The sequence below is a fragment of the Arctopsyche grandis genome, chromosome 10 (genome assembly GCF_051622035.1).
Source record: "Arctopsyche grandis isolate Sample6627 chromosome 10, ASM5162203v2, whole genome shotgun sequence".
In the NCBI taxonomy this organism is placed as follows: Eukaryota; Metazoa; Arthropoda; class Insecta; order Trichoptera; family Hydropsychidae; genus Arctopsyche; species Arctopsyche grandis.
In genome coordinates, this window is record NC_135364.1 from 10839718 (window position 1) to 10864436 (window position 24719).

Genomic DNA, 24719 nt, shown 5'->3' on the forward strand with positions numbered 1-24719 from the left:
AAATTGTTTGTTTTGTTGATCAAATTGAATGCAACATAATCGTTAAATGCGTACCATTATGTAGCATGCACATACATTCATACATAAGTCAGTAGTGCGAGCGGCGTTTCATTTCAATAGACTTTTCAACCTACATTTCTGACGTGTTAATGCAATAATTTTTATTCGCTTAAGATCAAATTCAAACGGGTTATAGGTCACTTTTATATACCATTTAAATACATTAATGGAGTTCTAAGATCGATTGTTTATACTTTAATGGAGTTTTAAGAACCGTATCGAATTCTAACGCCAACGCATTATATTATATTTAAATACGTAATGGTAAAGATTTACTATGAGGAATATCTTAGAAAGTTTTTACAGATATCTGATTTATATACGTAGTAAGTATTATATGTGAGTTGACTTGAAGGAAAACTATTATATTATATAAATAGATCGTGTGCTGACGACCACACCCGTTCGAGAATATTCAGTAATGTCTTCCGCAAGTGGTTTATATCTATTGTGTGTATGTATGTACATGTTGCGATGAACTATAAACTTTGTTTATGTAATATACGCACTGTATTATAATTATTATAAAACGGTTATAAGCAGGGCTTTGGAGTCGTTAAAAATAATTCCGACTTCGACTCCGGTTTTGAACTCCCGCTACGATTTGCCGTATCACATTTAAATACTATTATCCAACATTATATCGACATATTATGAACATAATTTAATAGCTATGTTATATTTATTTTATTTTATTTTAAAAAATCAGTACCACAGAGACTTGACAGGTTGCCCCAAAGCGTCAATGTGATTTTAATACAAATAATAAAAATCATAAAAATTACAAAAAAAACATCATAAAAAAAATAATAAAAATCATAAATAAAAAAAAAACATCATAAAAAAATAATAAAAATCAAGTAAAAAATATGTACACAAAATAAAAACAAAGAAATAAGATTGAAAAATTTATATCGTGCTATTTAGGATGTGTTCCACCAACTCAACATAACTGGCATCGAATAGGTCCAAGTAATGTGCCAGTAAGTTAAGGAGTCGAACAGCTCTCGAGAGGGGGGAGTTCATGAGCACGTTTGATTTAGCCCTAATTGGTAAAAATATATCATGTTTTCTTAAAACTCTACGATTTTCCGGGGCCCAGAATTTTAGTTTCTCCAGGATAGTGGGATTGTGAATCTCTCCTCTAAGTAATTTTACGAAATGTTTCCCAAGAAATAAATCTCTTCTCTTTGCCAGGGAGTTGAAACCCAAAGATCCCAAGACAAAGGCACTAGGGAACAGATATGGATAAAATCCAAATGTCTTCAGATATAAAAATCTAAGGAATTTCCTTTGGACTCGTTCCAACATTAGAGAGTAACGAAGTTGATAGGGAGACCATATAATGGAGCCAAACTCGAGCACACTGCGAACTAATGTACAATATAAGAGACGAATGGCAGTGACCCCTAGTTCGGACGAATTACGGATTACGAATCCAAGGATTTTTGTTGCCCTATCACAGATATTCTCAATGTGAATGTTGAAACTCCAACTATTTTCGAAGACTATTCCCAGATCAGATATAAATAATTCTCTCTGAAGAAGAGAATCATGAAATTTATACGGATATTTAATAGGAGAACGAGAACGAGAGTAAGAAATGACCCGACACTTTAGGATATTGAAGGGAAGTTTATTAACATTAGCCCATTCATAAATAGAATTCAAATCCTCTTGCAAATAAAGAGCGTCAGGTAAATCAATTATTCTCTTATAGATTTTTAAGTCATCCGCATATAATAAAAATTTAGAATGGTGAATAGAAGATTGAATATCGTTGATAAATATTAGGAATAATAAAGGGCCAAGATTTGATCCTTGGGGAATCCCAGAAGTGGCAACATACTCATAAGAAAAGCAACTCCCAAACTTAACGAATTGACGTCGATCCTGTAAATAAGAAATAAAAAGACCAACAAGATTATAAGTAAATCCAATAAAATGTATCAGATGTTAATAAAAGGTTTATCTAAATAATGGGTTTATAGTTGAAAGTTTACAATTCATTTAAATAATATTATTTTATTTTATTTTTAAAGAGTTTTTGAATTTCCCGACTCCGATTTTTACACCTATCATTCACCATTGATAAATCTATCGAAATTATTTATTGATATTGAGGGTAATTTAAAATAGTTTTAGGTATGTATGTATTCTTTTTTAATCAAAATATTCTTTTTTTTAGAAATTCAACCAATAATTTAACGGGTTTTTTTATACAAATATTGTCATAAAACTTAACGCGTGAGGTATAAAATAATTCATATAAATATTTAAATTGTTCTGGGTTGTAGGTATGTATGTATATAGCGTTTACGCAAATTCGAATGGAATGCTTGTCGCCTATGTTTTATTTTACATATTTTAGCATATTGAACGATCTTATAAATTGTTTAAAATTGACAATCAATTTGATATTTACATGATTTTTTTATACATTTTTAAATATTATAAACCTATGCGTTTTTCATATCTGCATTTTTATATCTACATTTTTTGTTAAAAAATAAATAAAATGAACGTATTCGCAATATTATAAAAACTCTTTATACAATGATAACAGAATTAATCCCCGTTGAATATTGCATCGAATCAAATGAAACCATAATTTAATTACACACACACCGAGCACGTAATAATTATTGTTAGCGTCGGGATCCAAAAAAGCCTATTTAGCATTTCATAACGCTACACCAACAATGGTTTCATAATTCACTCGCATTGATTATGGTAATACAATTATAATGCGATGCTTTCTGCGAAACGGTTCGTATTTTATGTATGTATATAGGTACCCACTGGAGACTGTCGGAGTGTCTCGCATTCAGAGCGGATTAATATAGAATTTTCAATGGGTAATTGGTATGGATTTTCCGTTCAATTTCCGGCGATTCTAAAGGGGAAAATTCGGGTCCTCGATATACCGGTTCGGTTTCGCTTCACCGTTATACAATGTTTACGTGTTGGAAAGAGCACGTGCTGGCTAGCCACAATAATTATGTAAACTTCGCTGTAATAATTAATGTTTCTAGTTAGCGCTACAGTTCACTCAATCCGAGCGACCTGAGAGCAAAAGTAGACACGGACGTGTCCAATAACATTCGAAATAATAAGCGAAACCACTTCGGATCGAAGTATAAAAAAAAAACCAATAATCACGATTTCAGTAAGTTACGCTAGGTATTCGTTAACGTTTTAGATGTGTTTTTTTACTTGAACTTTCGAAAAGTTTCGTACACCCGATTGGGTCACAACCTGCGTTCGGAAAATTTTAATTACGAAAAAATTGTTTGTACGCCAAATTTGTACTAGAATTTGCTCCAATGTGTACGTACGCGTACGTTCGAACGCCTTTCTAGCATAATCGTAATCTTGTCAATACTATTTATTTATGTGCTCGCTATACCTCTATGTATGTTGGTATGTATGTATACAACCTTATAACTAATTGTAAGAAACAAGTAAAAGTTGTATTAAAGATAAGGTTAAATAACTGAGTGAAGTTGATTTAGATTCGTTTATTTATTTATTTATACGTCTATTAGCGTAAATTGACCATTTTCCATAGAGAAAAAAAATTAAGAAGAGGTATTGGACAATCTTCATGTTGTTATGGTCGCTCCCCACCTAATATTTAATATAAATGTATAAACAGAGGGCTACCGACGGCGCACTGCGTTCATTTAATAGTTAGTATCAGTTAAACATTCAATAGGTGATGTGCCAATCACCATACACCAGCCGGCAGTCCCTCTTCTATTTCTTGTAATAAAGGAAAGTAAAACCGACAAGAAAGGAGTCATTATTACTCAATTACAGAATTTTCCAGGTATAAAATATGAAATAGATCAATATACTATAGATTAATTGATTAATTCATATTGTATCATAGATGCAAGATAGAAGATGAATAATTTTTTTGAATAATATCAATAATTATGATTCGAAAAGTGAAATATTTCACAACAAACATTAGGCAAAGATGATACGAAAATACTTGCCAACTCAGTTTTAAACAAAATTATATCATCTTTCTTCAAAAATATCTTAAACATTGCCAACTTAAAACTATTAAATTTAATTATTTTTAAAAACTTAAATTTGATAGTTTATTATACGATGTCAAAATTTTCTAAATTTAAGAGCATAATATTCGTCGAATCAGTATTGGAAATAACGTAAAGTTATATCAAGTGAATAGTATTTAGCTTAAAGTTAACGTATTTTAAATAAAGTTCGCGTACTTAGTGAATACTTTTAAAAATAAAGTTCAATTATATTATATATTCCCCCTATACATATGTATATCAGCTAACAAAAACAATATATATGTATAATTTTATTACAAGCCAATAGAACTAACTGTAATTGTTGGTAATTTTAAAAATTTGATGTATGTAATTATGTCTCTTGCTCAAATTGTAAGTTTGCTTTAGCATTTACAGATTTACTTATTCTACATATATTGTTTTAGTGTCTCACTGGCAGATCTTTAAGCGTGGTATTAATTCTGTTGCCCGACAATTAAATAAATGTAACAAACGGTAACGATAACCATTCATCATACATGCCACAGCCAAATTTATCGATAACCGTTTTGAGATAATATCGAATTGTACTTATACGATCGGAGAAACATCAGGATAACTGGATGTCACCGCATAAGGAATTCTCCCAGCTATTAAACAATAAAGTACTGAATATAACAGTACCGATTGAAATGGCATAGGTGAAGCAAGTACATACATACATACATACATATATAGCTATGACTGACAAACGGTAACCGTGAAAACCGCAAAATAGACCACAGACTTGAGAGATGCTTTACTAAAAAAATAATTCAAATAGAGTGTTTTTCAAATAGATTTTTTATTAATGTATTAATAGACCGAAAATTGCTTTTTTCCCCTTCAGCCCCATACGATGAATCAGAATTGTTCAGTGGCGTGACAACAAAGAACTGTCACACCCAACCAGTTCGCACATTGCATGCAATGTGTGTGTTCATAAACTGTTAGAGGATTAATTAAGCACGCGAATCCAACATATATACATACATAAATCAAAAAAAATAAAAATAAAAACGGATTAAACCTCACGTTATGGTCTTGTTTCCTGTTATTTAAGAGTTCCTCTCCGAAGACGCCACTGCGGGGAAAGGAAATGCCGCTTTAATAAAAATTAAGTGTGGGAATAAAATGTTAAGCGCAACTTAACGTCGAGCTAATTCAATTAACACATCTCCGCTTAATACACTATAAAATCTCACTCATTTATTTAAATCAGATGTGTATGTTTGAAGTAAAAAGTTATTTGTGAACAAATTATTATATGATAAAATTCGCATTCTCGAATGAATTATGTTATAGAAGAAGGCATTTTTTTAAATTTTTATAACGTTTAAATTTTGCTCTTATTCCAGTTATATGTCTTTTTTATGTACGATTATAAAAGATACATTAACTAGCAAGGTTTAATTAGAAACGATGTTAGAAATTAATTGGCTATAAAAATTTACCTCAATTTTATTTATAAATTAAATATAAATTCATTTTGATTTATAAATTTTATTGGTTTTGTTAAGAGGGCTGGACAACAGCGCCTTGTCCATACAAACGTATTACACTTCTCCCTTCCTCAATTATGGCACTAGAAAAATTATTTTTTAATATGCTATGGATATCCACCATAGGCATGTTTCTGTGGTTTTATTTATTTTGATTAGTCATTTTTTATAGCTAGGAGCCGCCAAAAACATCTATAAAATCGCCTCTTTTACACCCACGAAAAGAGTCCAGCGTGCTTATTTAACGGTTGATTTTTAAAAAAATACGAGCACACAAACATAGAAAATATCTTTCTCATACCGATGATGAAATTTTTTTTTAATTGGTCCAGTTTCGGAGGAGAAAACTGGAGAATACGAAACTTCGTTTTTTTTCGATTTAAAATACGTATTATCTGGTCGAAGCGCAACTGTAGCATTCACTCAATATATACATATATATTGATATATATGGTCACATTCACTCAATATATACATATATCGAAGAAAGGAACGGCAATGCAATTAAGGTTTCGGGTATACAGCCCTCTTAATTGTTGTTAATTTTAAAAGTTAAGTATTGATCTTAATATGCTTGATACACCGAAAAAATACAAAGAAAACACGTAGTTAATCGAATGAAGAGACGAACGAACGAACATTCGGTTAATAGAAATATTAGTTGAAAGGTGGCTGAAGGATTTGCAAGTGGTACCCAAGGGAGTGGAAAAAGAAATAGCGAATTACGTAAAACATATGTACTTCCATGGCTTGATGTAAGAATATATGTAACTCGAAATAGGAAAGCGTGCTAGAAAGAACACATCTGATGACAATTTTAGAATTCAATGTAGGCAAAAAATTATGCGTAAAAACTTTTCGTTATGTATTGGTTATAATATTAATATTGATGAAAGTTTTGTGACTTTCTGTAACAATAAAACGTGCACACGTATAAATACATCATCTGTTTTCCAGTAATTCCGTGTCAAAGATTTCAATAAAGTTTACTTTCAACTTTACGATTCGTATATCGTGACGAAGTTCCATTAATTTTGCATCACGAAAGCTTATTAGTAATATATATTCAAGTTAATTGTGAAGGTGGAACTTTTAAACCTGCATGCCTAAATCTAAAAGCCTACGTTTTTTATTCAGATACGCATACAACGAATGACGACAAAAAGACTTGTACAGTTCAAAATTTTAAATTCATCGTATATTTTAAATGTGATATTTATGAAATACTCCCTTTGTGTTAGGTGAAACAAAGCGAAAAAAATGTTCCTATCATTCTTCTCACTTGTGCGGAAATGGCTCTATGGCGTGCACACAATCGGATATCAAAAAACTTTTCGTCAGAAAAACTTATAAATTTAGAAGAAATCCCGAGCTATTTACTTTTCTTGATATATTTACCTTGCGAATATGTGTATATATTAATTTAGTATTTATAATACAATAAAATGTGTGTTTGTTTGTCCGTCTCCGCGAACCCTTGACGTCTTGGGCACTGGAATTGTACAAAATTATCCTCTTTATTCAATTTTCCACAGGAAATTAGAAAAGTTATCCAAGTCCGCATTGGACTTGCGTGAGCATTAATTACTTGGCGGGGCAGATTTCCGGTTTTCGTATGAAATACGACAATTTCATTTGCAATCATAACTATCGAACAGTGGGTAACTCGATGCCGAATGCAAATGCGTTATTATAATCGAGCTACTGTGTAAATTTGCCATGGCTTCTTCTGCTGAAATTTATTGGATTAAAACGCGTAAAGCAATTTATGTATGTGCATATACATATGTATGTATGTATGAACGTTCGGTTCGATCGTTCTTAAACTTTTCTACCATACTGTGGAAAGTGTAATCGATATTGTGTCGTTTGGTTTGATAATTATACGTCCTTATATGACACACGTTGTAATTCTCACATTGTTCGGTATAATTTAAGCGTATAAGTAAATGACTATGTTGAAAAATTAATCATAGCTAATTTGTTATTCGTGGCTGTAATTAAGTTGCGCGAATTAATTATTCAAAAATGTACTAATAGGCGCGCGGTTTCGCTATGTATTTTTTGATTTATAATGCGATTTTTCTCACAATCTCACTTCGAACAATGTTGTCGAGTTTCTTAACATTATTTTAAAAGTAATCTATATTTCAGACACGTATCTGAGATTTTATTCAAAAAATTTATCCGATAAATATTTGGCGTTTCTTTTAAATGGTCTCATAAATGGCACGCATTACCGTCTTTGGAGTCGAAGTAAGAGTCATATTTAGAGTGGTAGATGTTACACTCTTATATACATTATCGATTCTAAATCATTTATTTGACATTTTGTGTTCATCAAATTTTTCATTTTAAATTTTAATTATTCTTTGACACGTAATTCAAAATTAAATTTAGAAGTTTTCTCTTGCTTCAAAATTTTTTTGAATTCCAAGTAAAATGTTTCCAAGTAAAATGACTTCGTTTATGGATTATTAAGAAATTATTTTTTTTATGAAAATTGGGGAGAGTACACATACGTATGTTGGATGACTAAATTTGATTGGAAAGAATTGCAAGGATTTATTAATTACTTCTGCTCTATTTATAATGACCTACAAATATTTGTAATAATTCTCCTTCGAATGCTCGACGCGTTTTTCTTTTAATCTATTTTTCAACACCTAAATCAATACGAGTCTTAACTTTCGTCATTCATCAAATGGCGTATTATCTTTCGGCCGGTCGAAATCAAAGTGAGAAATCGATACACTTGAGATCAGAGCCGTGTTACGAAATCAATTTCGAGACCGAAAAAGCCGGATAAATCATCCGATACGTATTATATATACATACATACATACACAGGTACGTACTTGCGGATGCGATCTGTAGATTTTGGATAACATCGGCAACTAGTTTTGTGAGCAAACAGAAGACACACGAACAGTTTGTTAAGTACGGAAACGCGATCAGTTTTGTAATGGGCTTGCCGGTGATTTATTGTTAGGCAAACACATGCCCTGAATTATATGATACGTCGATTATTATCTTTTATTACTTGATGATGCTATAAATGTGCCTTTGGCCAGTGGGCAATCGGTGATACATCCGAATTTTCCATTGGCAATGTGATAAAGTACTTCCCACTGACGCACATCCTCAACGCTATTTTCAGATGGAAAATATCCATAGAAGGAAAATCGCGTCGTCTTTGATCTCTTTGTCGTGTCGACCGCTTCCGCTGAAATTTTCGCCGATGCAAAGATTGAATTTAAAATATGTAACGATCTAAAAAAATCATAAATCGATATTTTGGTATTATAGGAAATCCATTTTTGGTATGGACGAGTTAGTCGAAAATAGTACGCGGAAATCAACAAAACTGACCGTGAATATTTTGCGCTGGAATTTTATCACATTGCAATTTGAAAAGCAGTATACATTCTATTGTATAATATTATTAAATGCAATTGCAAGTGCGAGCTTCTCATGCACTGCATTGGCATCGTTCGTGTGATTAAAATAAATTATTCACAGCCGATTTAATCGAGTCTATACATATATCCATTGCCTACAATTAGTTAGCATTCTCGTATTTATTTTAAGTAGTCGAGTTCACGCATACGTCGGTTAAATTAAAAGTTAGACCTATGCATAGGATGTACCGACCGACAATTCTGGGAACTTAAAAGTATATATATATTTTATGATGTAGAAGGCTTGAATTATTTTCACGGTCTTGTAAACATCGCCATGGGTGCGAGAAGATGAATTGGAATCTTATAAAGGATAATTTACAATTGATACTTACTTATGTACATGCGTGTATGTGCACTATATTTTATAGGTTTTAGTTATAATAAAGTAATGGCACATTTCAAGCTGTGTGTGAGAATTGATTATTGTGGAATTTATGATAGTTATATTTGTGGAATACTTCTTTGATACATCGCGTCAGTGAAGTGATCGTTAAAATGCTTTAATATTCAATTGCGAGGAAATAAATATTTATATCTACATATGATTACCTACCTAGAATTGTAATAACTATAATAATATTAGTGTTGTGCCCGTTGAAATTTCAACGGGTGGTTTCGGAAACGAATTGGTACATGATTTAAAATAAAGTTACAATACGTTTAGTAATAATTATTCGGGAATCAGAACTAAAACAGTAATTGGGTTCCGGAACTGAAGCAAAAAATGGGAACCGGAATTGAAGCAAAAGTCGGGAGCCCGAACTTAAACGGGAATCCGGATCCGGAATTGTACAAAAGTCTGGAACCGGAACTGAAACAGGAATCCAGATCCGGAACTGAAACAGTAATCGGGATCCGGAACAGAAACAGTGATCGGGGCTGCCGTACCGAGAGGGCGCCCCCCTGGCGCCCCCCGACGCCCCCGCGTCCTCCGTGTGTCACCCGAGTCAAAGCCGAAGGGGGGGGGGGTCTGAAGTCGGTGATGCACAGGACGTATCACTTCGTAATTCATAATTTCTAATTCGTGTGTAAATTTATTTCCGAAACCAGCCGTTTCGATTTCCAGGCCACGCCGTCTATGGGCGGCGGCGGCCGCGAGGGGCGCAGGGGGGCGCCGGGGGCGAAGGCCCCGGGGCGTTGGAGGTGGCGGCTCCCGGGGCATCGGAGGCGACGGCCCAGAATCCGCCGGCCCCAGAAGTATATTTTTATGTATATGGCAGGACCTGGGAACAGTATGGAGAGCCAATCACAGCCGAGTATTCGAGATGCCGGGAAGCGTGGTAGTGGGGAAGTGGGAGAGGGGGTGGGGATGTGGAGCTTCACTCGCATTTCGATGTTCGGCCGACACATACACACACACTTACTCACGTAATTTCTAATTCGTGTATTAATTTTTTTCCGAAACCAGCAGGGGGCGGGGGCCGCCGGATTCTAGATTCCCTTTTGTTTCAGATACGAACTCCATTTTCAGTTCCGGATACCGATCCCTGTTCCAGTTCCGATTCCCAATTTCTGTTTTAGTTCCGATTCCGATTAATTATTACTATACGTATTGTAACTTTATTTTAAATCATGTATCAATTTGTTTCCGAAACCACCCGTTGAAATTTCAACGGGCACAACACTAGTATATACATATTTACCGACACACCGTGTTTATACATATTATATTTTATGTATTATATGTGACAATAGATTTTATGTAACTGATATATGTATATTTAACATAACGTCACGTTGAAAATGGAAATTATAGTTTAATGTTTATAATAGGTAATATATTTACACCACATCTGTATGTGTGAATATTTAATATACATATGTATTTATCGCACTGATTACTATCATCAGCGGAAAACCATCATCATAATATTGTATATACATGTTATATTTTCCCATAAATGGCGCATAGTATTTAAAAGCTTTTATTTTTTGACCTTACAAATTAACTATTATTATGGATTTTATAAATATATAAATTTACAAAACTACAGTTGCAATATATTTGTTTATCTTTTCCATAGCTTTTAAGACAATGTTTTACTACAGGAATCTGCGAAATTTTTTCACGTTATTTGTCTTATGGGGACTGAAATGTTTTAAATTTATTAATTCATAGTTGAACTATTCTAAATACTGGAGAGTCGTATAATCTAAAGATCAAAAATATTTTAAAGAATGATATTTGAATTATGATAAGTATTTAATAAATTTGTATTATTTCGTAAAGCTTGTCCAAATTTTGGTATTAATATTTAAATATAATAGAATATACGTATGTATCTATGAACATATATACATACATATATGCATACGTATGTATAAAAAATACATCGTTTATGTACATACTATAGGTATAATACACTAAAATAATAAATAAATAAAATGTATATATTTATTTTTTGTTTATTTATTTTATATATATATATTTTTTGTTACAGATTCGAGTCTGCAGGATCGCACCATCAGGTGAGCGAGTTAAGAGTATGTCATGGGTTGATCCTCTGCGTCTTTGAACTTGGCAGATAGAGGTCGCGAATATTGATTGGTGAGCGCGTCTCCCGTAACGGTCGTTACGTTGCGTTACGTTATGGGGCAGTCTTGTGACATTTGCCGGAAACGATGATGGAATCGGCGAACTGAACAGTCGACTCGCTTGTTCTAATTTGACATTCAAACGCTCCGGCAAATGTCAAGGAACACTAACTCAAATCCAAGGGGAGGGGGCGGAAAAACCCCTAAATCCGGCTGTGACGTAACCTCCAAAAATCAAAGCCCCACCCTGCCTCGGCCGATCCCTATTCACAGCACAAATTGACTGAACCGTGACCTAGACATAATTTCATCCGTGAATTTGTTCATTAGTTTATACAAATATATGTACAGTATAGAAATATAATATACGTTGAAAATTTTCCGGTTGTAACGTGCCATAATATGTTAGTAGCATTTCCCAATTTAATTTGGCCGTGAAATTCTTTTGAGTTAATACAAAATGTGGCACTCCTATAAAAAGTCATTTGGAAAATTAATTAAATTTAATATTTTATTTGAAACTATTCATCAATTTGGTAGTAGAAGTTCTCCGAGTCTAGTAAGTTTAAGTGAAGTTGATTTTGTGCTCAGTTTAAGTTGATTGACTTTGTTCCACTTGCATACACACAAAGAAATAATTTAAAATTGGTTTTGTAACGATTTATAATTGAACTTTGAAATCACGACGATGCAGTTTCAAATGAAGTGGTACATTATGCAGCTGAGTCATCGATTAGAATTCAAGACGATTCTCGGAGGAGACAAGGTCTCGTCGCATTCACTTTAGGATATTATAAAAATTTCCTGTCAATTGTTATACGTACATATATTTTACGACCCTTGATTCACCACACAAAGACGGATTCGTATGCAACACGTGTGTGTTCCAAAAACAGGATGTTTGAAATTCGATCGGACCGTTATGTATGTATGTCGAACCGAAAGACAAAAAGAAAATCGAGCATATTGCATATTGACAACAAAGCGATGCATTCGTAATCTTATACGATATATTATACGTATGTGTGTGTGTGTGTACATCGAGTACAAAGAAATTTCTTTCGGTATCGAGTGAATCGAACTGTCTGCTTTCTCGTTCTTTTGAAGGTCGATCCGTCTAATTGCGGCCATGTGGCGTGATGATGCACCGGACCAGCATCAGATGCACAAAGAAGAGTGCAACAGGAATGTGTGAATCACACGTTTCGAGTTCCGCGAACGAGTATTGTCGTCGGTGCGTTGATCTCTCCGTGATGCATCCGTCGCGAATTTAACACAAAAAAATTAAACCGCCCCTTTTCGACATAACCGTTATTATACACGTAAATTTACATCCTCTTCATTGTCTCGGTGTCATGTGTAATTCAATTTATCGAAATTATAAAGGTATCGACCGACAAAGAAAGTAATCCGTGTTGTATGTATCAATACATGAAAGATACTTTGGATACCTACTTATTGTCAGTGTCTCGATACTGGCGTGATTCATAGTAGACTAAGATTGTTGTATGGCTTTGTTTCGAGTTTCACAAGTCCTATTTTATATTTAAACATCAGGCGTTATTTCACTTTGATTGACCAATGTGTATTATAGATCCTGTATAGATCAGAGGTAGTCAGCTGTGTGCTGTAGTGTACAATCACCTAATTTCGAAAGGTTTGCTATGCAAAGTTTCAGATTGATTAAAAACGATATTGCAAATCTATTATTTTTACTATTATAGCAATACATATATGTATATGTAGTATCGTTAATGAAAACCTACCATGTCAATAAATCTGAATGTTTGTTTGCTAATTTGTCCAAATCATAAATTCATAACCAAATTATTGAATTGAAAAAATTAAACTACTAAAACTGAGCTTTAATTTAAAAAAAACCTTCGAAAATCGGTAAAATTGACTTTTTAAAATTAAAAATGTATTTATCCGTTGTATATTCATCACGACCACTACAGGTTGCTCAAAGCGAAACCTATGGTTACAATTTTGTACATAAGTACCAAATATCATAATAATTATACTCAAACATGAGTTCAAAACACTGCGACAACCCCTTCCACATAACTCTTTTTAAATTAAATTATTTTCAAATCTTTTAAATTAATTTGTATACGAAAAAACAAAAGATAATGCTTAGTGGATTTCCCTAGTGAATTTTCGTCACAGTTTTTGGATAATAAAATTTTGATATCCTGCCTCATAGGTAGTACCAAAAATTGGACGGAAGATTCCAAAAGTTTCCCTAGGCCGACAACGGTTGTTACAAAAAAAATATCTGAATGGTTCTTGAAAAGATTTTATATTATTAAGATAGGTTATCTCTGTATCGATTAAGTTTATCGCTATTTTGTTTATAGTCTTTCGGTTTAAAACTATGAAATTTACAATATTTCTTCATAGAAACATAGTTTCGTAAACTGACCGCTATAATTTTATGTATATTTATGAGATTGTAAAACTGTTGAATTTAAATTTTATCTGAATTTATTAGGAAAAGGTTTAGAGTTTAAGCCTAAGTCGAAGCTTAAAAAAGTAAGAAGAGGTTAGTAAAAATACCCAAGCTTCTCGCATATGTTATGAACAATCCAAAGAGATGATTTTTTTGCGATTTTATCGTACTTTCAAGATGACTTCGGTCAATATTTATGTATCGTGATATGTATTTTTTATAGCGTTTTAAATAAACAAAAACCCAGGGATCTGTAGCAAGCACGTATGTACTTGCTCCAACTCCGTTCCAGCTCCGCTCCGTTCTTCGAATAGTTTTAATAGGAATCATATTATTTATTTAATTTATTAATTTAATTCATATACATATGATAAAAAGTTTATTGATAAACAATTTATTTATTATTAAAATATTTAATATATATATCATGGAAATACATACATATGTATTAAATACAAATAGTATAACTATACTATACGGTGCGCACATGGTTGTCCCAAATTACCATAGTAACAAGAGTAGAGAAAATAATCAAGAATATAATTTGATCACGATGGAAAAATAAAAAAAAGAAGTGCACAAATTCATTTGTACAAAACAACAATAAGTGAAAAAAAGTATATAAAACAAAATATTTAATTGTAAAAATACATACGTATTAAATACAAATAATATAACTAAACTACATAAAGCGCCACATGTCAAATGATTCCAGGATAATAAACCATCAAATATTGAATTTATCATAAATTGAAAAACAAATAAAAAAAGCATTCATTTAATTTTGAAATTATAATGTGCAAACAAAATATCGGAGCCTTGCTAAAACTCATGCTCCGTGCTAAAACTCGTTGATCCACTGCTCCGCGGTCCTGCTCCACGCTCCGCTCCAGATCTCTGCAAAAAACTACTTACATTTGAGCCGTTGCAATTGAAAGTGGCATTAGTCCAATTTTCTTCATTTCAATCATTAAAAGAAGTGATAGCATTTTGTGAATTAATTCAAACAGAAATAGTGTTTTTGGAAGTCGAATATTGGACTTCCTCCACTTTCAAATATAACGGCTCGTTTGTTGAATGTGTACAAGAAATGCTTCGTTCATTGATTCGTGTGATCTGTCCCTATATTGTTAGTGATACAGTTTTAATTAAAAAGACAAACGATCGATACGCTCTTATCGAACGGTTAATCTGTCGCACTGGAGGTCCCTGCTTGTGAAATTCGACAGGCTTACTTGAACGTCTTTGATCATCATCACGACTCTTTTTCATTTTCGACATTATTAATGATTCGCTCGCGTGGTTGGCGTTCGGTAAAGCCAAAACAAAAACATACAAAAATAAAAATCATCAAAAAAAAAAAATAACCAACGTTGGGATGTCTTTTTATTTCCATTGCGTCATTGTCGTATTGTCCATGAAAGTATTATGTACCGAAAATAATTTAATTAATCAATGACAGTGAAAACCGCATTTCTTCATGCCACGAGCCAATCAATCGGGTCACGACTTTTCCATACGATCGACGACTGGTTTATATTACAATATTATTGAAAATGTGTACATATTTTATTTCGGTCCGAATCGAATAAAAAATAAATAAAAATTAAGCGACACTCGAAAGATGGTCCCGTTGGGTCGCGATACGTGCGCATTGTTCTCGCGGTGATAGCTTCTCATTATTTAGTCGTGTCTTTTGTGCTAGCTACAAAGACATGTGTTAAATCAAATCGTGACACGTCCATAAAGTGGTCGAAACGAGACGAATAAAAGGCGAACCGAAGTGCCACGGTCACAAAAGTCACCCTACTATACATATAACATACAACTTACTATAATATATAGTACCTGACGAAGTAACGCAACAGTTACACTTGGCTTTGAGTGACCGCCGACGATATTGCGACACGGGCATTGCTCAATTCCTATATAGTATACATATATATGTACATACGTACATATATTGTAGTATACTATAGTAGCCTTGAAATGGCAAAAAGTATCGTGTATTATATATCTGGCGAAAAAAAAGAACGACATGTAGATGATTGATAGGAAATTTCACGGCTCTCCATTTCAACATCTGACGCGTGATATAAGATATCAAAACTATGGGCTACTTAATACTCGTTGGTTGTTTTTTTTTTGTTTGCTTAGAATTACGCTTAATTCTATTAACGATTTTAATGATTTACAGTTAGTATTCGCTCGTTCGACAAGAACATGTAAAATAGTATCCTGCAATGTGGTCAGTGTGACCTTTGGGACCCTTCGTTATTTGAAAATGAGGTGCACATTGCAGGTTTAATATAGTATTTTATAGTGCGACATGTTTTTTGCTGTTTTTTTAGTTAAATAATTGGCTAATTATATTTCTACAAGTAGGCTATATATGTATGTACATATGTATATATATAGTTCGAATTATGGGTATGTCTATGTTCATTCATCTTCATAAAGTACATACATATGTTCGAAGTACATTGTCTTACTGGTACGTTGCCATACATTTTTTTAGACATGTGCCTTGTCAGTACCCTTCTAGAATTAAGACGTGATATTCTATCCATACTGGAATATACTAGTGGATGTTAAAAAGTGATCATGCTCTGCATCTTGGACTCCTATTGCTCGTTTCCTGGTTTTCATTCATATTTTGGCTGATAAACAACGTTTTAGTGCACATGTTGCAAATATTATTAAATTAGACACATAGAGATGAATTTCTAAGTTTTATTTTGTTAGTAGTATTGTTCATTTAAAAGTAAATGTTAGAATATTAAATTATAGTAGAAATGACTTCATAGTTTTTTGTCATTCTGATGAATGTTGAGTGAGACATTTACATAAATCAAAACAAAAAATTTGCAGATCTTATATTCAAATTTCTAAGTTACTTGTCGTTTAACCTTTTCTAGATATAAATACATCAATTTTGACTTATCGTAACTCAGTTACTATAAATATCACATGTATTTGATAGTTTTGTACTACATATTTAATATGTTTTATAATGTATGCAAAACAGTATTGAAAGACAATATCAAATGCCTTGTTCTCATTTGTAAATGTCAAATACCACGTTCTTTCTTAAATATTTTTAAATTTAATACGTGAATGAGTAGTTGGTTTATTTTCAAAACCCATCAATAACGACGATTTAAATCATGAATTAGTATGAAATATTTTAAAAATACAAAAGTAATTGATATTGTAATTGTAGTAATTGATAATAAACATTGCAAAAAAACAGCACCGGCACATTCAATTTTGCAAATGTCGATAGCAATAGATCAACAGTTCACGGATCGGCCTCTTACGACACTACATGTCGAATTTGATCCTTAACACTTCGCTGTATGTATGTGTGTTTAAAATAAAATCGAATCGAATCGACGATCATTTAAATTAAGTCAGCAGTGGAGATTATATGGGTTATGTACGTGGTATTTTTCAAAATGTTGCAATATCTACCTACTACTACTACGTCTGTCGGTGGTTGACGTGTTAAGCAACCCTAACACGCCCCTATAACTGGAGATGGTTTGCGTCACGTACATGATATCTGCTACTTTGACCGACATCTATCACAGCAACGAGATCGTTAGAATGAACCAGCTCATTGTCTCTGTTAGGTACGCCTTGCATTCTTCTGCAGCTGCTGTTCATATCGTTCAGATCTGCACAATCGCCCTATCGTATTAATAATAATTGACAGGTATACACCTTCGGTTTGAAAATTTCGTTCACATCGAATTCTAAGTGTGTTTGCAATTTTTTTCACAACAAAGACTTATTAACTGTTGAGGCTTTTTTGTGTTATGCATGCAAAATGACGCTTTGACATGTGTCTTGTAATTAACAGGCATAATTAACTCTATGACATAATGCATATTACCTATTGCAGAATAGATTAGTGATCAGTGGTTTCTATTTCAAAGTGATAACATTAAAATTCAATATAAACAGACTTTATATGGAAAATGACGTCGCATACCCAAATGGTACGTCTGTGGTAAACTTTCTTAGTGAATTCTCAGCAGGGAAAATTCGATAGTATTGTTTACCGAATGATTTGTTATTAGCTCAATTACTTATCTGTCATGGTTGCCGTTCAATTGTGTCAGTTGTTATTTGAATTCATCAGCTGTTATTTCAAACTCTAATTCAAAATTTCTTAGACTTACTCTCTATCATCACCGAGAATCAGTCCAGATCTTTTTAAAATGAGTACTTATATAAAATGAGCCAAATTTTATTGCCTTAAAACTTCTTATGTGTATGTATATTATTTATTTAACATACTTGGAGGAGGAGGCAAAGCTGATAGAATCGACTTATACTTATGTATACCTCTGTATTAATTAAATGAGAAAAAACATTCAAGATAACAATAATAAAATAAAAGAGAGGAAAAAGTTAACATTAAAATAAAAGAAAATAAAAAATTTATAATAGAATGGCAAAATGATAAACTAAAAGAAAATGAAAATATAGAAAGAATGAAGATATTGGACAAAAATTATAAATACCCTTTAATTTTAAGAAAGACTTCTGCTTGTTTTTAAAAGTATTAAGGTTTTCAGAATTTACTACATTGTTGGGAAGATTATTCCAAATTTTAACCACTCTGTTTAGTAGGTGCAATACAGAACATTTCTTGACATTTAGGGTTAAAAGCCAAGTTTTTGTCCACGAATTAATAGCATCCAAAATCTTTTTGCACACAAATGTGACCACATACATTGGCAGATCCATACCATTTAATATAATCCTCAAAAGTAGAACATTTAGATGTAATAGATATTTAGATCTTTAACTACATATATCATTAATATAAATAATATAATAATAGAATATGGCTCAAAACTGCCTACAAAAAGCCTTAGAGAACTCCATTTAAGACGGAAAAGTGTTAGTGAAATAAAACTAACGGATAAATCAATATTGAGAAACGCCGATATCGTCGTTTTGTACTTTTTTGCACATGTTCATCCCCTTTGTTAACAATGCACTTGCAAGCTTGCTGTTTTTTCGCTGTAGTGTGCTGCCTTTCTTTGTTGAGACTTACTATATTAAAATATATGAATACGTACACAATATCCTCAAGATAATATATTCTCCACTTTATCCTTGTTTTATTCCTTTATTATTTAAATACAGGCACCCATCCTATTTCACATGCATTAGTGGATCAGCACGGAATTGTTGACTTTTATACATAAAGCGCCCTCGTTTCTTGTTGATATTGTTGACATTCGTGTGGAAATTATAACACATTCTTAACTGTGAAATGCATATAATATAATAGATAGTGTAATTCATAGTTGGATTTATCGGCGATTGTGAACGAATCGTATCGGAATCGCAGCAACGCAACCCAACCGACAGATACTGTTTGTTCACCATATCATTGTTAATCGATGGAATAGTTCGTGATTACATATTTCATTGTTTTTGCAATGTCGGCGGCCGTTGAAAAAGTGCTACCGTACAGATTGCATCTATTGGCACTTTCGCAACGGTCGCTAAACAATAAGTGGCCACTTAACACTGCACCGTCACCGAATCCTTGAAATATCACGAAAAGGCTCCGGTGGAAAATCATCGAAGACAGTCGGAAAATTTATTGCGACTGTTTAAACGTTTACACGCAGATCGACCGATATCGTGTGACTCTGACTTTTATTTATTTTTTACATCGTTTTGACTTACGATCGCCGATTCGACGTGTCATCGTAGAAGTGGATCGCATTACTCAAATTCGCGTAGTTTTCGTGCCATTGGCCATTTTAACCTCTGTCGAATAAGATGGAACGTGGTATGATTTTATTATTACCAAATCTGGCCACGGTGTTTGGCTTTACGTGTGGTCTGGATATTTCATGCGTACGTGCCTTGTAAATTAGATCTTTCGCTAGAATCGATTCGGTCACGCGTTCCGTAGGCAATATTGTTCCATTAATACAAACGATTTATTTGAAGTGTCCGCAGTGCAGGTAAGAGTGCACGACGGATTCGCAATATTTAGCGACAGATTGGTCGTGTTTGGTTGTTGTGGTAAATCTAAAGGATACCCTCTTTGAAAGACAAAAAATGTGATGAAAAATTGTGTATAGATACGAAGTGATTTGCCGGTCATTGTACGTTTGTCATTTGGAGGAAAAAATTCTAAGTGTATATTCTGAGAATTGGCGGTGATTAAATTTTATTTTAAAATGCATTTGATATCTTTGTAGACAGGACATTTTTTTTTGATAATTTTTTAAGAATGATATTTTTTCCTTTGAGTTATTTTGACTTCCATATGTGACTTTATCTACAATATATGTGTGTACATTTATTTAGCATTGTCCATAATTTGATTATTTTAATTAATACTTTACTTTTAAAATAAAATTATCGATTACGAATTACTCGATTCTACGTACATATATTACGTTTGTATGTACATATGTATGTATACGTAACATAACATTGATACCAAAAAGTTTCCACAAATACTATTACATTGAAATAAAATAATAATAGAGAAGAAAAGCATTGAATAGTGGTAGATATGGGATATGTGTGATACTAAGACTGATGACCAAATAATGTTTTGAAGCAAGAAAAGGTACAACAAAATGGATCCATATTGTTAAGAAAAAAGCAAGATCTATGAACATAAAAAATATTTACAGGAATAGTTAGTAGAACAGGGATTAATGTGAAATAATGAATGATTACGGAAGGATCTGATTGGACATTGGAATATGATCTTGCTACAATAAAGAAGGACCATCAATTATGTAATTCAAAATCTGAAACAAAAAACATAAATTTTCCTTCTAGATTGTAAAGGAAACAAATATTAGATATACATACATTTATTTTTAAAGGTTTGGTTATACATATGATGGTTTCATATAAAACAAAACTATCGGAAAATATAATAATTATTAACAGTTAGATAACATTGAAAGGAAAGTATAGAGTTGTATGTAAAAGATTACATTATAAATCTATTAGACGTATGTAATTGGTTACATGACAGAGATTAGTTTGACATTATGCATAGATAAAAACAGTAAGACTTGCAATTTAATTATATAGTAAAAATAATACCTACATAGCTAAATATGCATAGTATATGATAAAATATGCAGTTCGTATTTCTAGGCCTGTACGGGAAAAGAAGTTTACGAGTGATGATATTTTGTTTCATTAGTTGCATGAAGTGAATTAACCTTTTAAGGCACCGTATGATATATTTATCATACATGTATGTAATAGCAGTTCTAAAGCGTTGATTGCTTAAAACAAAATATAATATTAAAAATCGTTTATGGATAGGTCTTATGTGTAACTTTCGATGATGAAAGTCGTTCACGGCCTGCACTCGTCGAAAATGGCATCGACATTTTTAACTGGAGAAGAGAATCTGAACTGGGTGTTTATGCGTATACATACAAATATACATACATATGTATGTACATAGATTGAAGCGCACGGCCATTTAGAGCGAGTTAACGAGTTATATAGCTTACGCTTTTCTGTGTTAGTGCTACGTTTCTCAAATTATTTCATTCCTTATATATGACATAACAAAAGCCCAGTTTATCGAAAGACTGGATTTTCAAATTTTCACATATTAGATATCAAATTCAGAACTTCATAGCTGATTTTTTTGGAAAATATAAACTACATGTATGTAAATGAACATCAATGAATTTGATTTTCACTCATCAGAGAAGGGTTGGAAAATTCTGTTATATGTATGTACATATTAGGGTTTCTGCCGGGGTCAAACCCGGGACATAAATTCCCGGGAACTCAAGGAATTTTTGATGTCCCGTGTCCCGAGTGTTATTGTCTCGAGTCCCGGGAAAAATAATTCAATGAGAAAGTTCTTTAAATGGTTTAATAAATTTGATCATATATCCTACGATGAACTTATTATGAAGCGAGTGTATTCTGCTTGTACAGTCGCGGTTTCGGAAACCGGAACACCATAGAAAAATGTGGTTTTGCGTGAAATATCAGTGATCTTAAATTAAATTAACATCCAAAGTCATTAAAATGGTAGATTATATCATAGTGCTTTATTTTAACGACAATCGTTAAGAAAAGAAACAACAACAAAAAGTTAGGGAGAATTTTAGTCCGAGCCGGTTTTTTTTGACCAAACGCAGTCTCCACAGTTGAATGAAATTTTGAATGAAAAAACACAACTTAATTAATATTTTGTTGCGGCTCCTTTTAATTTTATGACGGCTTTTATACGGTTAGGCATAGAATCTATTAAGTTTCTTAAAATGTCGATGGGGAAATCTTCATACCATACTTTTTCAATGGTCTCTTTTAATGATTGATGGCTAGACACATTTGTTTTACTAATCCTATATTTAATAGCCATCCATAAATTTTCAATTGGGTTTAAATCGGGACTATTCTCAGGCCATGTTAATGTCTTTACATCCAATTCCTGCAAATAAACCCGAACCTAAAAAAAAGTAACAAAAGTATTTCAGTATTTTGACCGAAATATTATTAATTACATTCAATACCATTAAATAAAATTAATACTCACTAATTTAGCTAGATGACAAGGGGCAGAGTAATCTTGGAATATGACATCATCAGAATTTGAAAGATGGTTTTCCATTGATGGGATAAAACTTTCTTCTAGAATTTTTTTATATGCTATTCCGTTAATGGAACCTTGCAGAAACTGTATTCCAGCAATTCCATAATAAGAAAAACATCCCCAAACCATGTGGCTTGGGGGATGCTTCACTGTTTTCATGGTACATTTTTGGTCGAATTTTTCTCCAACTTTTCTTCGAACATACGGAAAACCATCGGAGCTGAAGAGGTTGAATTTTAACTCATCAGAAAATATCACTTGTCGCCAATCCGATGGCGTCCAATTTTTGTGGTATTTCGACCACTCTAATCGATTTTTCACCATTTTCTTCGTAAGTAATGGTTTTTTCGCAGGTTTCCGAGCTTAGAGTTCAGCTTCTCAAGTCATATTAGAGTTCAGCTTCTAAGTCGTATTCTTAAGGTTAAATCACTAATTTCAATTAAAATTGATCCGAGATCTCTTTTCTTATCTCTACAGCAGTTTTGAACCGTTTGCGTAAAGATAATTGAGTTATCAGGCGATCTTGTCTCTCGGATGTGCATCTTTTTGATCCTGTCCGCTTCTTACGATCAAAAAATCTAAAATCCTTTTCTTTTTCATTATTCTTGACACAGTAGATACAGAACGTCCCATTTGTTGAGAAATTGATTGCAATGAATGTCCATAGTCTGCCAAAGCCGAGATTTTTATATTCTCCTCCAATGATAGTTGAGTGTATTTTTGCATGGTATTTTTATTTTCAAAGATTTCGATCCGTAAACCTCGAAAGCTCACACTAAACTGAACTCAAATCGTAGAAAACAATCATATGTAAAAGACCCGATCGTTAAAAACCACACACCTAAAGGGACAATATTTTTATTGCCCAAAAATCGTAAAATCACAAGTGTTCCGGTTTCCGAAACCGCGACGGTATCTATTGCCGATTCCTCAATGCAAGAAACTCTTTTAGATCCTGTGAAGATAAGACAATTGTGTGTTTGACAATGGATGAAGAATTAAATAAAGAGTTATCAAAGACAAAACTACAAAATAACATAAATAAAAATAGGTTCGACTTTCAAAAAGCAATGATAAAAAATGAATAGAAATTTTATATTAATAAAAAATAAATTAAATTGAAAAAAAAAATTATATCATATGTTCCGGGATTCGGGAATTAAAAATGTCCGGGAAATCAGAAACCCTCGTACATATGTACAATTTACAATATATAAAAAAAAATATTCATCTTATGTTGAGATATTGTCATTTAACTTAACTTAAAATTTGAAGTAAAAAAATGCATTCATGAAAAGGTATTTTACTCAAAGATAACTTTATATATAACTTATTGTTTTACCCGGCTTCGCTCAGTGTTTGTAATATAAACAGCTTAAACATGGTGAATCTAATAGTAAATATTCATTTGTTTTTTTATTAATTTTTTTTAAATTTTAAATAAATAAAAACTGTTTTGTTTACGAAGTCCCCTCCGGCGAATGCCCCCGGGGGCCTTCGCCCCCTACACCCCCCCGGGCCTTCGCCTCCTGCGCCCCCGGGGGCCTTCGCCCTCGTCCACCGTCCCCATGTCGTCATGGAATTTCCCAACCAAATCCCACCCAACAATATTTTCTTACATACATACAAAGTCTCTTTCGAAATTATATATTAGATAATTATGTATGTATATGTATATCGTCAGTCTAATGACGGAAAGCTTTATGTCAAAAATCCTTATTTTGGGAAAATCGATGTTTTCGACAATCAAGGAGCTTGAAGCTCTCTATATTGTGACCTAAATCATTATTCATTTTTTGATTTAAAAAATCTAATTCAATAACAAATTCAAAACATCCACTTTTTGACTTGACGTTTTTTGCCGGTATACCGACGATATGTATCAAAATGTGAGTAGCATCTCAGTGGCGAAATATTTAGAGTCGCAATATTTATTGTATGTAGATACATGGTACATACCAAATTGCTTTATCGATAGTGTTAATAGGTTTATAATGAATCGTTAGA

General features: G+C 32.7%; 1 protein-coding gene across 1 annotated transcript in view; it reads left to right on the forward strand.

Moving 5' to 3' along the window:
- Window positions 1-24719, forward strand: part of sano (CABIT domain-containing protein serrano) — a 153361-nt gene that overhangs the window by 35935 nt on the left and 92707 nt on the right. Inside the window, exon 4 of the mRNA XM_077439479.1 lies at window positions 11538-11565. The gene's annotated coding sequence lies outside the window, so the exon portion shown is untranslated. The remainder of the gene's footprint in view (window positions 1-11537; window positions 11566-24719) is intronic.